At 30.1% G+C, this 17696-nt stretch overlaps 1 long non-coding RNA gene across 1 annotated transcript; it reads right to left on the bottom strand.

Annotated features, from left to right (window-relative positions):
• Positions 1-16260: 16260 nt before the first annotated feature.
• On the bottom strand, positions 16261-17431 carry LOC127101116 (uncharacterized). Its single transcript, XR_007794566.1, has 2 exons — positions 16865-17431; positions 16261-16778 (listed from the first exon to the last, which is right to left on the bottom strand). It is a non-coding gene; the product is annotated as an uncharacterized LOC127101116 (long non-coding RNA).
• Positions 17432-17696: the final 265 nt, after the last annotated feature.

Here is a 17696-nt window from a genome sequence, read left to right as displayed (position 1 = left end):
CAAGTTGACGTCTTGCCAAAGCCAGATTATAATCAATTCCTCCTTTTGTACCAAGAAGAGGCACATTAGAGAACTCCCCATAACTATCAATAATATCGACGTCGTCATAAACATAAGAATACCAAGTGATGTCATCATTAATGAGAGACATCAGTCTTTGAGACCACCTTAAACAACCCTTGTTTTCTTTGAATATAGGAGACTGTGGCAAGTGTGAAATAAACCACTTGTATGGCAAAGGTACACAATAGACAACAATTTTGTTTCCCTTAGAAGTCTTATGATGAATGGAGAAATAGGTGTCACCAAGCAAAGTTGAAATAGGATTTCCAACCAAAATGATCTTAATAGCATTAACATCAACAAAATTGTCAATGTTGGGAAACAAGACCAAACCATAGATGAGTAAGGCTATAATAGTTTCAAAGGCCACCATGCTACCAACATTAGCAAAAGAAAAAGGCTTTCTCAATTAGAAATTTTGAAGTCAACCCTCTGATACCTCCTTTGACAGTGAGATTAGTGTCTACATCAGATTTTTTCAGATTAATAACTCCAACAATAACTTGAGACTCCATAATTCCTTCCAAACCACAAAAAGGAGTCCTATCAAAAATTGGTATACCCAAAAGATAAGCCTACTCCTTCATGGTAGGCAACAAACTGATAATCAGAGAAAGTGAAACACTGGTGGAAAAAGTAGTGCCAATTATGACTACTCGTAAGAAATTAGTAATCTCAAAGGGACCTCCACTGAGCGGGGGATCTCAAGTCAGCTCATTCAAGATTAACTCCATGTAAGCCAAATAAGACTATACCACCCTCCTATCGTAAGAGCACTCAAGTACGGGTATATAACTTATCTCACCACACAAAGATCACCAAACACCATACAAAACAAACAATAATAAATAACAACAAACATAATATACACACATAAACAAAGAAAGGCTAAACCCACTGAGGAATACTCCCCAGAAGAGTCGCCACTTTTTTGTAGCGGTAATTTTTTTTATATTAAGCTATTGATTAAATTAACTCACAAAGCAGGAGTCGTCGTCGCGCTTTTATTATTTCCAAATGAAAGGGAAAAAGAATGAACAAAACCCAAAAAAGTTTTAAAACAAAACTAATTAAAAGAGACAAGGGTCTGGGGGTTAGTTATGCAAATGAAATGTATTAGCACACTAAACATCTATAGTACTCTATAGAAACCTCTTTGAAAATGTATGTATTTTGACTTTAAAAAATGGTGTTGTTTGTAAAAGATTATGGAGGTGAGAGAACAAATGTTTTTTTTAATAATTTTGTGTTTGTCAAGACTTTTTGAGTCTCATGTCTATGTACTAATAAAGTGAAATGGAGGATTAAAAACTCGTAGTTCATGGTAAAAATAACAAAGGTGTTTGTTTTGATTCTTTTTTAATGAAAAGACATTTTGTCATTTTAAGGAGAACACTCAACTAGTCACCCACAAGTATGAGAATTTTACATCACCATAGAGAAGGGATCCAACTTGAATAAAGATCAACAAGTATACCACTATCTCTCTTAGGTGGAAAATAATTATCATTAATACTATGGGGATAGGAGAATTATATCTCAACTATGGAAATGACTCATGTCTAAACTTTGAGAAAAAGTTTTAAAAGAAAAAGTGAACAAATGGCACAAAATAGTTTGAATGAGTTATGTATTTTTTAAGTCTTTTGAAATTGGTTTTGAATATGCTTAAGATGTATTTACATTTATTAAGAAGAAGGTTTTGAAGATCACTTGATAAAAGTCAAGTTTCTATTGAGAAAGTGATTCAAGTTTGAAAACAAGAAAGTTTTGAAAAAGAGAGAGGAGATTTTGAAAATTAAAGAATGAGAGGAAAATAAGAGACTATCCTAGAGCATAAAGTAAAATCTACGAAGGAAATATCTAACCAAGAGATAGAAAGCTTTATGATATAAGTCAATCAAGAATTCCCTCCTTTGGATTAAGCCTTAAGCAAGCTAAATAAGCAAAGAATAAACTATGCATCAGATGAAACTAGAGTAACCAAGCCAAGTCTTCAAAAGAAGTCCAAAGTCAAAGGTACCAGATAAATCCCAAGGTCTCAAAATCATAAACTCCCAAAGCAAGGGTCAAAGTCCTAGTTCTAAGTTCATAATTCCACAACAATGCTAAGGATAGTAACCATAAGTCCATGCATCAAGAGAACCATTTTTTCAGAGGTCTTTCCTTTATTAATGTCTTTGAAAGAAAGAGAAATCCAAATGGACAAAGAACAAATAATATAAGCATAAACAATATGAGATCAGATGTTAAAAATAAAAACATAAAGTAAATGACAAAAGAATCAAGAGCATAAGATAAATGACATTAAAGTAAAATTAGTACAATAATATGTTAATAAGTGATGTTAGTGATCAAGAAGGGAAATATGATTGGTTATTTTTAGGAGAACATTCAACTATTCACCCACAAGTATGGAAATATGGACCTACATATCACCTATGAGAAGGGCTCCAACTTGTATTAAATCAACAAGTATGTCACTAGCTCTCATAAGTGAAAGGAAACAATATTTTCCACTCAATACCATGAGGAGTAAGAGACTTACAATCTCACTTATGAAAATGACTTATTTTCGGGACAAATTTAGCGCTCTGTTAAGCAATCATAACTGAACTTATGTAAAAGTCACAACTATCTGAGGTTGGTCAATAATAATGTTTGTGTTAATACATGATAGCGAAATGATATGTATATAACTCTCCTAAAGTTATGCCACCCAAAAAAAGAAAATAGAAATGATCAAGCACAAAGGTTATTAGGGTGGTCCATTACATTAATCAATACTTCATGGTACTTAGGATAAACTTATGCATCAATCCAAAGTACCTAAAATGATCCATGATCAATTAGGAGGTCGATTTGAAATAGTGAAAGTTCATCAAGCACAAATTCATACATCATGATCAAGATGGACACAAACCATCCCATTGATCAAGAGGAAAAGAAAGAGATGAAAAAGAATAGGACAAGAGAGATCACACCGAACTTGGATCAAAGACTTGATCAAGTCATCATCAAAATTAATCATCCATTTTGGTAAATTAGGATTTTCACCCCAACAACACACGAGATCCATTGAGTTTGATGAGACCAGTGATCAAACTAACTAAGATCCAAGGCTAACAGAAGTCAACAAAGGTCAAACAAATATAAAATACAATAAAATAAAATAAGTGCATCAAAAACAATTTTAAAAGGGAAATAAAAGAGAAAATCCATAAAGTCCTTCAAAACACCAAATAAATGGCAAAAATAATTATGGAAGGTTAATAAGCATAAAATAAAATTTTCAGAATTTTAAAATGCATAAAGGTGTTTTTAAACCAATTAAAACAAAGGAGAAAAGAGAAAATTCAAGAAAAATAGAAAATCAAGAAAATAAAATGTGAAAAAATGAAAATCAGATGAAGAAAAATTATTTTGGGATTTTTCTGATAAAAGATGATTTTTTTATGAATTTTAAAAGAAAAAGCATTTAAAAAAATTAAAAAATTAAAAAATAAAATCAAAAAAATACGGAGCGTTGGACCTAGCCTCATTAATTGACGCGGCATATCCAACAATCCTCAGGCCATGGCGCACGATGGAAATTAATCAAAATAATCAAATTCACATTAGATCAATCAAAACATTTCAAATGACTAACGTGTCTAACCAAACTCATATGACCTAAGATAACTCTGGTCATCTTCCCTGATGGTCCCTCACCAGAGTTTCATCATTTGGTAATTCATAGCATGAGACTACCACCATTGTGATTGCCTCCTCATCACGAATTCAACCTCATGTTCCAAATTCATTTATCTAAACTAATAATGGGAAATTTCAGAGAAGTTTCAAAAGCAAGCAAGCCACGAAAAATTAAATTAAATAATGAACACGATCAATCAACACCAGATAAGTTATGGGAAAGTATCAGAGAGTAAAGGACTACATTGTGGTAACTTGTTTGAGTTTAAAGGATGCTCAGAACTATCTTGTCCAAATGGTGATCATAAGTTGATGAACCTCGATTTGGTCAGAGAACTTCAGAAGGTCCTAGAGCTTGCGAATTATTGCAAAAGCTTCAAAGAAGATCGAAGGTGCTAATGGAATCAACAAATTGGATTGAAACAAGCTGGAATTCAAAACAAGACAGTTAAATTTTTTGGAAAATTTCATATTGATGCAGCGATTTCTTGGCTCTCAAAAGGTTATCAATGAATGCAACAACTTCCTCTATTTATAGGGAATCTGTTGGGATCCAAATACGTGTGGAATCAAGCTTAATTCGTGCAAAAAGAATTTGATCAGAAGGTCTGAAAAGTGTGACTTGAAATCCATCAAAACTCAGCAAAATCATGTGTTTCAAGGGTCAGTTAACTTCTGGAGACTTCATTAAACATGCTTAGGTCCGAAACGCATGATAATTTTTCTTGTAATTGAGAATTTGTGAAGCTCAAATTCGGATCATGGTGATTTCTTCAGTTCCAAGTCACCATGTTTAACTCAATGGCGCATCTTGCTCAGTATGCTTTTTGATCTCATCCTTCTTATAATATGTTGACATCATAACAAAGATTACAATGTTCCAATAAAGATTGCATTTGGATGCTTGAGCATAAATTTATGGCATGTTGAAGTTGACACGAAAATCTGGTCTTGTAACTTAGATAATTCTAAGTCCCAAGTGGCTGAAAATGACTTGTAATGTCTCAATGAATTCCATGGCCTTTCAAGTATAATTTGACCTTGATACTTGAAGAAAACTTGTAGAGGTTATCAAAAATGATATTATGCAAATAGATTCAGCCTCAAATGTTGAAAATTAAAGAAGTTATAATCTTTTAAAGTTGATAAAAAGTCACTTGAAAATATGTCAAATTTCACAAAGTCCACAAATGACCTATAATGTCTCCAAACGTTTGATGATCCTCCAAGAATAATTGGCTCTTGTCATGTGAAGAGAAGTTGTAGAGAATATTGAGAAGAGTCATGTGAAAAAAGAAGCATTTAAAAATATTGAGAATTGAAGAAGTTGTCATCCTTGGAACTTTGACTTCAAATGTTGACTTTTTGGTCAAAGCTCTTGGAATAAACTTGTGTACTTGGACTTTTCCTGAATTTCAAGGCACATAGATGATCATATGAACTCAAAATAAGGTATCCTTGAATGTCTCTTAATTAGATTGCTCAAATTTTGAGGCAACTTGTTGAAGAAGGCATGGAAATAAACACATGAACCTTTGACTTTTCTTGAGAAATAAACCATAGGACTTGGAGTTGCTCTTGATACAAATGAGATTGAAAGATGCTTTAAAACCTTAGAGATCATGCTTTGAGATATAGCCCCTTGAGAATCAATGGTTTAACACACTTTGATTTGAGGAATCAATAAAACCCTAGTTAAGGAGCCATGTATGATGTTATTGATTGAAAAGCCCTACCTTGCACAATAAACTTAAAGAAAACAAACATATTTTTTATATTTTGATTAGTGATTAGATAAGCAATGAATCATATAAACAAAAAGGTAAAACACCAACAAAGAGGTGTTTGATGATCCCTGCAAAAGGCAAAACCCAAAGATGAGAGGGAGAGGACCAAGATGTAATCTTGTTTATATGCAAGGATGTAAATGATATGTGGGATCTTAGGGTTAAAAATTAGGGTATGACACCAGTGATTTGACATGCTCATGTTTCTTTCCTTACCATGTCAGTCATATTGCTTTGGTAAGCCTTCCTTGGTTTAAACGCCATAATACCTTTTTCTTAGTTTAAACACCACTTCAGTCAACTTCTAGCTCTTTTTGGTTTAAACACCACCCCAATCATATCTCTTTTTCTCAGTATTTATCCTACAAACTACAAAGCTTTGACTTTTCCATTGCACTATGAGGATACATAGGCATGAGGATGCAAATCCTTGGCGAACATTTTTATTTCTTTTCCCCCTTTCTCTGTCTAGTTCCACGAACTATGAGGCTCTAACTTTCTCATTACACCATGAGAATACGTAGGCATGAGGGCCCTAATCCTCCTTGAACACTCTTTCTCTAACCCATTTTTGGTTTTGCAAGTACGTGAAGATAGGAACACCCATCCAAGCAAGAGCATTCAAAACGGTTCCCATGGAGTTCCATGGATGTGAGGGGTGCTAATATCTTTACATTGCATAACGGACTTCCTTATCCGCTTCTCTGTTCCCCTTTGGGTTTTATTGATATTTCCCTTCCCTATTTTGGGATAAATAAATTTCGGTGGAGACTCTGTTGCATGTTCGATCGTGTGACACGATCAAGTACATTTCCGTCTAGTTTTAATATGCTATCTTTCACATCCTTTGGTGCTTCTTTCCAATCATCTATCAATATAATGACTTTTGCACGTCCAAGGAATGCAAAATAAATTTTAAAAAGAGAATAATAAGTACCAATAATTATCGAATATACGACAAAACTCGATCGACAATTTGATACACGAGTTGCAGACTTATGTTAATTTAGCCATCATTGTGGCATCTCTTTGTTTTCTTTTTTTGTTTCTTGTCTGTAGTTTGAGAATCATTTGTACTAGTTTCCTTTGTATAAGTTTTTTCGTTACTAGATGAAGAAAGGGTCATATATCTTTAAAAAATAATAAAAGATTAATCCAATCTCTTAACCAAATAAATATGATCATACACATTCAACAACAACATCAACATAAAAAATATGTTTCATACACATTCAACAATAACATAAAAAAAAACAACATAAAAAATGTGTCTAATACACATTAATTCAACATCGATAACAACAACAACAACAACAACAATAAAAGATTAATCCAATCTTAACCAAACAAATGTAATAATGCACATTCAACAACAACAACAACAATAACATAAGTATTCAAGAATAACAACAACCAAAAACATTCAACATCAACAACATAAACATAAAACATTCAACATCGACACATAAGCATAAACATCAACAACAATGACAACTGAAGTTTATTAGATGCATGGGGAATAAGATTATGTACCGGAAACATGATAAATAAGTAAAAGAGCTAAATAAATGTTGTCATATTATTCGTCTTTCTCCTCAATAATTGTTAAGCCAAGAACGATGAATTTGATGTCATTTTCCTCCTTGATGGTGCATGAGCCAAGAATGATGAAGTTGGTTGAATGATGAAGTTGGTTGAACGATGAAGATGAAGATGATGTTGGTTGAAAAGGGTTTGGCTTCGTCTCGTTTTGTTAATGAACGATGAAGATGAAGATGAAGTTGGTTGAAATTGTGTTGTTTCGTTTTACAACATTGAATGTTAGGGTGGGAAATGGTTTCACTAATGAAAATGAAAAGTGGAACTTAAGAGACAACCTAGTTGTGTAAGAACATAGTGCACCTAAGAGGGGGTGAATTAGGTACTTTAAAAAAAATGGGTTTTAAAAATTAGTGTTTTTTATTTTTTATTTTCTGTTTAGATGAAGAAAAAAGTAAAATGCAGAAAGTAAAGAATACCGGTGAACTATCATGGTTCCCCTCACAATTCGAGAGTACTTTAGTCCCCTTACACAATAAGAGATTGTAATATAGTTAGAACTTTGTACAAGCTCAACCCTAACTTCTTTACACAAGCTTTTACTCAATCACCATGAAAAACCACCTTGTGATTTTACAATACAGAGTAAAACACTTTCTCTATTAGAAACCTCTTATTTTCCAACAAGCCTGAAAAACAAGTTACAGACACAAGTATTTGGGTTTTCACTGATATTTGATAATGACAGGTTTTGGTGTGATGGGATAGAATTAATCTTATCAGTAGAATTTATTTCCTTATAAATATGGTAGATCACAGTATATAAATTTAAGTGCTCAAGAACTATTACTTTACTTTAATATGAAAGATAATGCATAATTTTTGAAAAATAAAAATTGACAGATATAGTGAAATACACAAGAAAGAATTTTGAAAGATGTGAATTTTAGTCCCAGAAAAATATTTTCTATTTATATGGAAACACACACTTTTTTGAATGAATACATAGTTCTTAAAAAAATATGATAAGGTGTAATTTAAAAGAAAAAGATGCATATAGTAGGTGCCATGAAATACTTTTTATTTTTATGGCAACACACACCTTTTCTGAATCAATACACACCTTTTAGATGAATTGATATATATATATATATATATATATATATATATATATATATATATATATATATATATATATATATATATATATATATATATATATATATATATATATATATATATATATATATATATATATATATATATATGAAAGATCATTTTTACCATTCAATTCAATTTCTATCATTGATAACCATTTGAATATCATATTCCATTCTTTAGCAGTGATCATTGTCTTCACCAGAATCATCTTCATTGAAGGCCTGACTTCACATTCTCCCTCCTTTTTGATGATGACAAAACAATTTATGATGATGGTTGTTTTTTCTTGAAAACTCCCCTTATGTTGGCTATCTCTTCCTTGATGTATGAATCTTTCAAAAGTTGATTTTTTATGAAGAGGAGTTATCATGTACCTGGGAAAAAGATAAGACAACAAGCATACACCATTCTCCCCCTTTTAACATGATAAAAAAGAAGAGAAAATGGGTAAAATGATAAATTAATTTTTTTTTTAAAAACTGCAAAAAAATAGCAGTGACAATCGATTGATAGGATCATGCAATTGATTGACATCAATTTTTCAATTAAAAAAATAAAATAAATAAAAGGGTGCATTCAATTGTGGTAATCAATTGATGGAAAGGTGTGTTTTCCTCTGCTAGAAGGAAAAACATGTTTTCTAGAGCGTGCAATCGATTAATTTAAACATGCAATCGATTAATGCTGCAAAAAATTGTAAAATTTTGAAAATTATACTTTTGATAATCGATTGGCAAGGGAGGCAATCGATTGGCAAGGGAGGCAATCGATTGTCTACCCTTAAAAAGTGAAGAAAATTGAAATTTTACATCACTTAAGGTTTTAAACATGATTTTCTCAAACTACAAACGTAATTGTACATAATATATCATAAAAGTTAATCAACAAACATGTAAAGGCATGATCATACATAATGATAAGTTTTTGTGCAAATTAAATAAGATAAAAGAAGGATGTAGAAGAAGAGATATACAAAATTTAAATTTGTCAAAAATTAAGATTTTAAGACATATTTGTACCTTTTAGATGTCGCTTTCGTTTAGAATCCCAAGTCTCTTCTGATTTTATAGAATGAGTCTCTTGGAAGAGGCTTGATGAAGATATATGCTAACTGATTATGAGTATTCACAAATGTGACTTTGACATCTCCCTTAAGCACATGATCTTGGAGAAAATGATGTTGAATGTCTATATGTTTGGTTCTTTAGTGCACAACTGGATTCTTTATGTTGTTGAGAGCACTTGTATTGTCACATTTCAAGGGAATGCATCCAAGATTTTCCTTATAGTCATAAATTTATTGTTATAACCATAGGATTTGAGCATAATAACTTCCTGTTGCAATATATTATGCTTCAGTTGTACTAAGAGCAACACATGCTTTCTTTTTACAAGACCAAGATGCTAAAGTGTTTCCTAGGATATGACAACTCCTGCTTGTGCTTTTCCAGTCAGTTTTACATCCTGCATAATCTGAGTCATAATAACCAACTAAATCACATATACTACGTTTGGGATACCATATCTCAAAATTTGTTGTTCCTTTCAGATACTTCATGATTCCTTTTAAACCGGTGATATGAGATTGAAAACGTGCACAAAGACAAACGTTATACATAATGCCAAGACGGCTTGCCATAAAATAAAGTAAAGAGCCAATCATACCTCAAATTTTTTTTATTTCAATTGGAATACAAGATTCGTCTTGATCTACATATGTTCTGAAACCCATTGGAGTAGCTATTTCTTTGCAATTATCCATAGCGAACCTTTTCAACATTTATTTGTAATACTTGGATTGGTTGAAGAAGATTCCATTCTTTAATTTCTTAATTTGTAGTCCAAGAAAGTAGTTCATCTTACCCATCATGGACATCTAGAATTCCCCTTTCATCATCAATGAAAATTCTTCACATAGATCTTTGTTTGTTGATCTAAATATGATGTCGTTAGTGTAGACTTGAACCAACAAAGTATGATTCTTTATTTTATAAATAAACAAAGTATTATCAACTTTACCTTTTTCAAATCTTCTTCCACAATTTTTTTTGCTAAACCTATCATACCAAACCCTTGGTGCTTGCTTCAAGCCATAGAGAGTCTTCCTCAACTTGTACACATATGAAGCATTCTTGAAGTCTTCAAAACTAGGAGGCCGTTTGACATAGAATTCCTCGTCGATGTATCCATTTAAGATGGAACCCTTGACATCCATTTGGAATAATTGAAAATTTAATGAACATGCATAAGCAAGTAATAAACGAATAGCTTGTAACCTTGCAACTGGAGTGAAAGTTTCTTCAAAGTCAATTCCTTCTTCTTGATTATATCCTTGGGCTACCAATATTTCTTTGCTTCGGAAAATTATACCATACTCATAAGGTTTTTTCTTAAGCACCCATTTGGTACCTATGATGCATTTACCACTTGGCCTAGAAACAAGTTACCAAACTTGATTTCTTTCGAATTGATTTAATTCCTCTTGCATGGAAAATATCCATTGGTCGTATTCTAAGCCTTCATTAATCTTTAAAGGTTCTATTTTAGAAACAAATGTCATATTCAAACAAGAATCCTTGAGATTTAGTCTTGTTGAAACTCCTTTACTAATGTCACCAGTAACGTTGTTTTTTGGATGATCACGATGGATTCTCCATTCTTGAGGTACGTCACTTTGATTTTTCTCTTGTTGAATATTTTCCTCTTAGTGTTCTGATTGATCAACCTTGTCAATTTTTGCACTGCCTTCCATAGGTACTTCTAAAATCTCATCATTATCATCATCACAAACAACTATATCTTCCTTAGAGGGGTTAGATTCATCAAAAGATACATGCATTGATTCTTCAGAAGTTAAAGTTATTTTATTATAAATTCTATAAGCCTTATTAGAGAGAGAATAACTTAGAAAAATACCTTCGTCGGATTTCTCGTCAAACTTACCGAGATTGTCTTTTTCATTTTTTTAGGACAAAACACTTACATCCAAAAAAGTGAAAGTGAGCAATGTTTAGCTTTCTTCCCTTAAAGAGTTGATATGGAGTCTTTTTCAAGATTGGCCTAATGATAACTCGATTTCTTATATAACATGTCGTGCTTACCGCATCCGCCCAAAAATATTGTGGTAGATTCGAGTCACTAAGCATAGTTCTTCAAGTTCAACTAGAGATTGATCTTTTCTTTCATCTACTACATTTTGTTGAGGAGTCCTTGGTGCTGAAAAATTATGAAAGATGCCATGTTCTTCACAAAACTCTATAAATTATGCATTTTTTAACTCTCCACCATGGTCACTTGTTATTGATACAATCTTTAATGATTTTTCATTTTGCACTTATTTTTGCATTATTCTTAATTTCCTTGAAAGTGACACTTTTATGCACTAAAACTAGTGTCCAAGAAAATGTAGAAAAATCATCGACAATAACTAAGGCATATACATTACCTCCAAAGCTTATTGTTCTTGATGGACCAAACAAGTCCATGTGCAACAATTGAAGTGGCCTTGTAGTTGTTACCACATTTTTTGGCTTGAAAGTTGATTTGGTTTGTTTTCCCTTTTGACATGATTCACATAATTTATCTTTGAATATTTTCATCTTTGGTAAATCAATGACAAGATCATGTTTGACAAGTTTATTTAAATGTTCCATATGAATACGTGTTACTCTTTTATGCCAAAGTCATGAGTCATTATTTCTTACCATAAGACACTTTATTTTCAAAGATAAAATCATCTAAGGAAATCTTGAAAATATTATTAATTCTTTTACCCTTAAGTTTTACCTCATGAGTGACTTCATCTTCAATTAAGCATTCATCTTTGGTGAATCTGATTTTGAAGCCTTTGTTATAAAGTTGGCTTATGCTATTGTTGATTCCATGCAATCGATTGTTTGACTTAAAACTTGTTTTTTTTTCATTTTAAAAGGATTTGAAGTACACAAATAAAAAGTCTTGAGATTTTATATGATTCCATGAATTGATTTTGAGGGATATATATATATATATATATATATATATATATATATATATATATATATATATATATATATATATATATATATATATATATATATATATATATATATATATATTAATTACTATGCAATGTCAGTGTAAAAAGATTTACATTGTCGATTCATCACCATCACCCATTTGCATTATTTTATAGGTTTTCAAAAATAAAAATCAAATTTATTTTAATATCCAACGTCTAAGATTAACTGACGGTGTAAAATCCTTTTACACTGTCAGTATATTTTAATTATATATATATATATATATATATATATATATATATATATATATATATATATATATATATATATATAAAATTTTCTTTACCGAAAATTTGATTTCACATTCTCCCCTTTTTAATAATGACCAAACAATTCATGATTATGGTTTGCTTGAAAACTCGCCATATGTTGGATATCTCCCCATTGATGTATGGATCTTTCTAAAGTTGAATTTTTATGAAGAAGAATTATCATGTACCTAAGAAAGAGATAAGACAACGAGCAACACAAACATACCCATTTCTCCCCCTTTTGACATGATAAAAAAGAAGGTAAAGATGAATAAAAAGAAAATTTTAAAAAAATGCAAAAAATAGAAGTGACGTCGATTGATAGGATCATGCAATCGATTGACATTAATTTTTTAATTAAAAAAATGAACGAAATAACAGTTCGCAATCGATTGTGGTTGAAATGTGCATTTGCCTCTGCTGAAGAAAAAACACGCTTTCTAGAGCATGTCGATTAATTCAAACATGCAATGGATTGATGCTACAAAAAAATTGTAAAAATTTGAAAATCGTAGTTTTAACAATCGATTGGCATAAGATGGCAATTGTCTGCCCTCAAAAAGTGAAAATTTTGTAACACTTAAGATTTTAAACACAATTTTGTCAAATCAAAAACGTAATTGCACATAATATATCATACAAATGAATCAACAAACATGTAAAGGCATCAATTATCATACAAATGAATCAACAAACATGTAAAGGCATCAATCGAGGCTCAAATTGCACCTGCCTTTTATTAACTCAGATTTTCTCCATTAAATTCAAGACGGTGATGGCCAGATTCGAGCTGGTTAAATTTATTTGGCATGCCTAGATGTAAATGTTTGGTGTGGTCCTTTTTCCAAAAGCTATATGAATGCAATAAGTAGGAAAAGAAGGTACCAAAGTTATCTAACAAGAAAGGTAGCCAATCCTTTCCTCTAAAAAATTTTGAGCATTAGTCTTTTCAGTTTGTTTTCTATTGTCACAACTAAAAGTTTTGATCATTAGTCTTTCAAATTTGTTTTGTATTGCCACAACTTTTTTTTATCATTAGTCTTTTCAATTTGTTTTCTATTGTCACAACTAAATTCAGGCAATCTGTCCCTTTCAAAACTTTTGTGCATTGTATTCATTTGTCGCTTTATCTTTAACACAGGAAAAACAATTATTAATAGTTTTCTTCATATAACGTTAGGGACAAGGACCACATATTCCTAAACATTAGGTCAAAAGTCGCTTTCTAAAACTAAAAGTTTATATTCTAGAAATATGACAGATTCCAGTTTTCACCACATGTTTTTTATTGTTATGTTCATAATAAAATAGTGGTGAACACTTCTCAAGCTACCGAATTGTCAATTTATTACAATTGAAGTTTAATAAAATAAGATGCTTTATTAAGATATTATATATGTTTCGTAGATAAACAAATCTTAAATTACTTAACAATTAAAATTAATGATGATTTATAAGCCACGCTCACGTTTTTATATTCTTTGAGACGTCTACTAAATAAAAAATAGTATAATTATAAGACTTTGTATAAGACTAACATGTAAAAACCAATTGAAATATAAAACTAATATTTATCAAACAACTTAAACTTTATTTCTAAAACTCTTAACTTTAACTTTAAGGTAGTTTCTACAAACAAATTAAACTTTATTTCTATAACTCTTAACTTTAACTTTAAAGTAGTTTCTACCTTAAAACAAACCTGAACAAACACACTTTAAATAATTAAATTACTTTTAAAATGACTGTCATAAAATAATTAATTTATATCATTTTAAATAAAATATTAGTTATTTATATTTATTTATATTTTCTTTGTATCATTTTATATTTTTATTTTATAAATGTTTATATTTCTTTCATGAATAGAAGAAAGATTAAAGAATATAAAATAGAAATAAAGAATGAATTCATGATATTAAATAATATATTATATTATTGAAAAGTTGAAAGACGATTACAAAAAATATATTTTTTTGTATTTTATACGCCTTCCGTTTTAAAATAACTATTATTTTAATAAATAAATTTTATTTTAAAATGACCCATTCTTACTTTTTAATATATAAATAAGTATTATTTTCTTAATTATATTTATTAATATTTATCTTTTATATTACCTCCAACACATTAATAGATTTAATTTAATAAAAATATAATAAATTATAGTAAAATTATTATATTTCTTAATTTATATGTAGAAATATTAAACGATTATCATTTTGAAATAGAAGAAATAACAAACTTTAACTAATAAAAAAAAAATTCTGGCATGTGACTTGAGGTCCTTCATTAGGCGTTTATTAAAGTGAATGACATAGATGCATATTGGTCTTGACGGGAAGTACTTGCTTATTTCCTTTTTGTTGAACAAATATTGCATTTAGGATATGAATTCAAAAATTCGTTGATAAAGATCTCAAAACTGTAGGTAAAGGTAAAGAAAAATTATTCTATCAGACGTTTGTTTCCTTCAATTATTATTCTCTATTCGGGACGTTTGTTTCCCTCAATTATATCTTATTCCAACGACAATTTTTAGAGATTAGACTAAATTTGGGCACTATATTAACAATTAATTACACTATTTAATAACTTTATTAATTATGTATTTTCATCATATAGGATGACATTATTGGTATATGTATTTTTTTCTCTTTTATAAATATTTTTTTCTATAATTAATATTTTTTAATAATCAAAATTTGACGATACTTTCTATATGCACCACACAAAATTTAAAACTAACATCAAAGAAAATCTAAATTATATTATTAAAATAGAAAATCTTACAAACATATCAAATAACAAAATAATGACAATTATATAATAACGACAACAAAAAAACACAAAAACATATATAAGATTAAAATATATTCTAATCTTCCTCTATTCCATCTTCATTGGTACATGGACTTCAAAATTCTATCCAGTTTAAAACATTAGAAGTATTTGTAGCCTATTGAAAATAAAATAAAATAAATTACAAACTCAACTTAATAAATATTTTCATAGCATTCAAAATATGAATTTGAAGAGTAAAATATAATACAAGTGTCTTACGACATGTTAAATAACATTCAAATTTTCTTGAAATAATCGATTTTATATTACTGACTTCATATTTTTCATAAACACATTTATCCTCTCTTGACTTTTCCTAATTTTCTTAAATTCGTCCCTCAACTCTTGATTTTCAGACAATTTTTTTTTTATTTTTTCGGTTTAAAGTATTGCTTATACAACGTACATGTGCCCTCCTTTCAAATCCTTTTACCTGAAAATAAATGTCATCCTTCTAGGACATGGGAGTTTGTGTCTTTTGGACTGATTGAGAAATTTAACCCTCATTCTTATTTTTGTTTAGCTCTTCCTGAAATATTATACTAGATGTATAGATTAAAAGAATACAAAAGGAAACAAGGATAACAAATACTAAAAACCGGTAGCAGTTTCAGCCTCTCTGATATGGAAACACAGTTATATTATATGCAAGAGATTCAGGGTTCAGTTCCTACTACTAACATTTTCCTTTTAAAAAAACAGTTTAGTAAATTAGTTCATTATAAATTACAACAACCAGCACATTCCATTACTTTCAATACAAGTCTCATGCAGCCAACACATTCCATTAATTTCAAGTAGTTGTTCTAATAAAAAGTGATAAATCAATTGTATATAAATTACAACAGCCAGCACATTCCATTAATTTTAATACAAGTCACATAATTAATACAAATCTCTTGCAGCCAACACATTTAAGTCCAATTCCATTAATTTCACACATAAGTTGAATTCAAGTCATAGAATCATAAAAGGCATGAATGAAAGGAAATATTACAATCAATTTTGCAGCTTTTTCAATATAGAATCAAAATATAATAATAAAAACAAGCTAACAAGTTGGCTTGGATTTCTATTTAAAGCAAAATAATAACAACATCATAGCAGAGAAATACACACTGCAACTTAGACTTGGTACAACAAAAGAATAACAACATCACAATAGAGCAACACTGTTGTTTTTTCCTTCCTATTGGTCTTCCAACCAGATGTAAAAAGGTGGCACAATCTTTCAATGTAAAATCTTCATCATTTCTACTAGGTCTATTACACCCCAGATAGAAATTGTGAACAAAAAGGCATCATTCATTGGCCAAAATCCTTCTACAATTGATCCTTCAGCTCTATTGCATATAAATTACTTAATAGCGGAAAGAAACCTAAAAGCAAATTTTGTTTTAATATCAATAACAATTTCTTTTAAAAGATTTAACTAAAATGATGTGATAAAATGAATAACACATACCTCTCAATATGATACATCCATCGATATTGTACTGGTCTAGCAACTTTTACTTCAGATGTCAAATGAATTACGTAATGCATAATAATGGTAGAAAATGATGGAGGAAAGATTGTTTCCAATTGAGAAAGTGTTAAAGCTTTTGAGACTCTAATTGTGCAAGAAAATCCACATTAAGTACCTTAGAGCATATTTGCTTGAAGAAATTTCAAAGGTCCATAATAATTGAAGTGAATCTATTCAACAATGAACCCCTTAATTCCACCAGAAGAATTTGTTGCATTAGAACATAATATTCATAGATTTTTAAGCCAAATATCTTTTTGTTGCTTGAATTACACACGCGAGATGTTTGATGAGCATTCATCCTGAGCTTTTATTTAATACCCTAAACTCCAACATGCAATTTATAGAGTAATCAGAGTAATTTTTTCAAAAGGGTGTCATATCTTTTCTCAAATTAAACGTCTTCCTTATAAATATACTTAATAGTAGCGAGAATTTAACATTTAAAAAAACACAACTCCATTTGTATCACCAAAATAGAAAACACCTTAACTCAATGAAATATTAGTTTAGGTAAATATAACAACTCGCGGAATAAAACAAGCAAATGATCCCAACCAAAGTGTTACACTATATCAGAACAACACAATGTAACTAAATGACACAGATAGCAACAAACAAAGAAGGCCATTATCCATATTCCACACAAGCAGCATCTAAGACTCCTCAGTCACTACCTAAATATCTGCACCATAGGCGTAAAGCCAAAACAAGAAACAAATGGGGGGTTAGAACACGTTCGTAAATGTTATGATGCATAAAACAGTGA

Source organism: Lathyrus oleraceus, chromosome 7 (assembly GCF_024323335.1).
Source record: "Lathyrus oleraceus cultivar Zhongwan6 chromosome 7, CAAS_Psat_ZW6_1.0, whole genome shotgun sequence".
NCBI lineage: Eukaryota > Viridiplantae > Streptophyta > Magnoliopsida > Fabales > Fabaceae > Lathyrus > Lathyrus oleraceus.
This window is presented reverse-complemented; position numbering and strand designations above follow the sequence as displayed.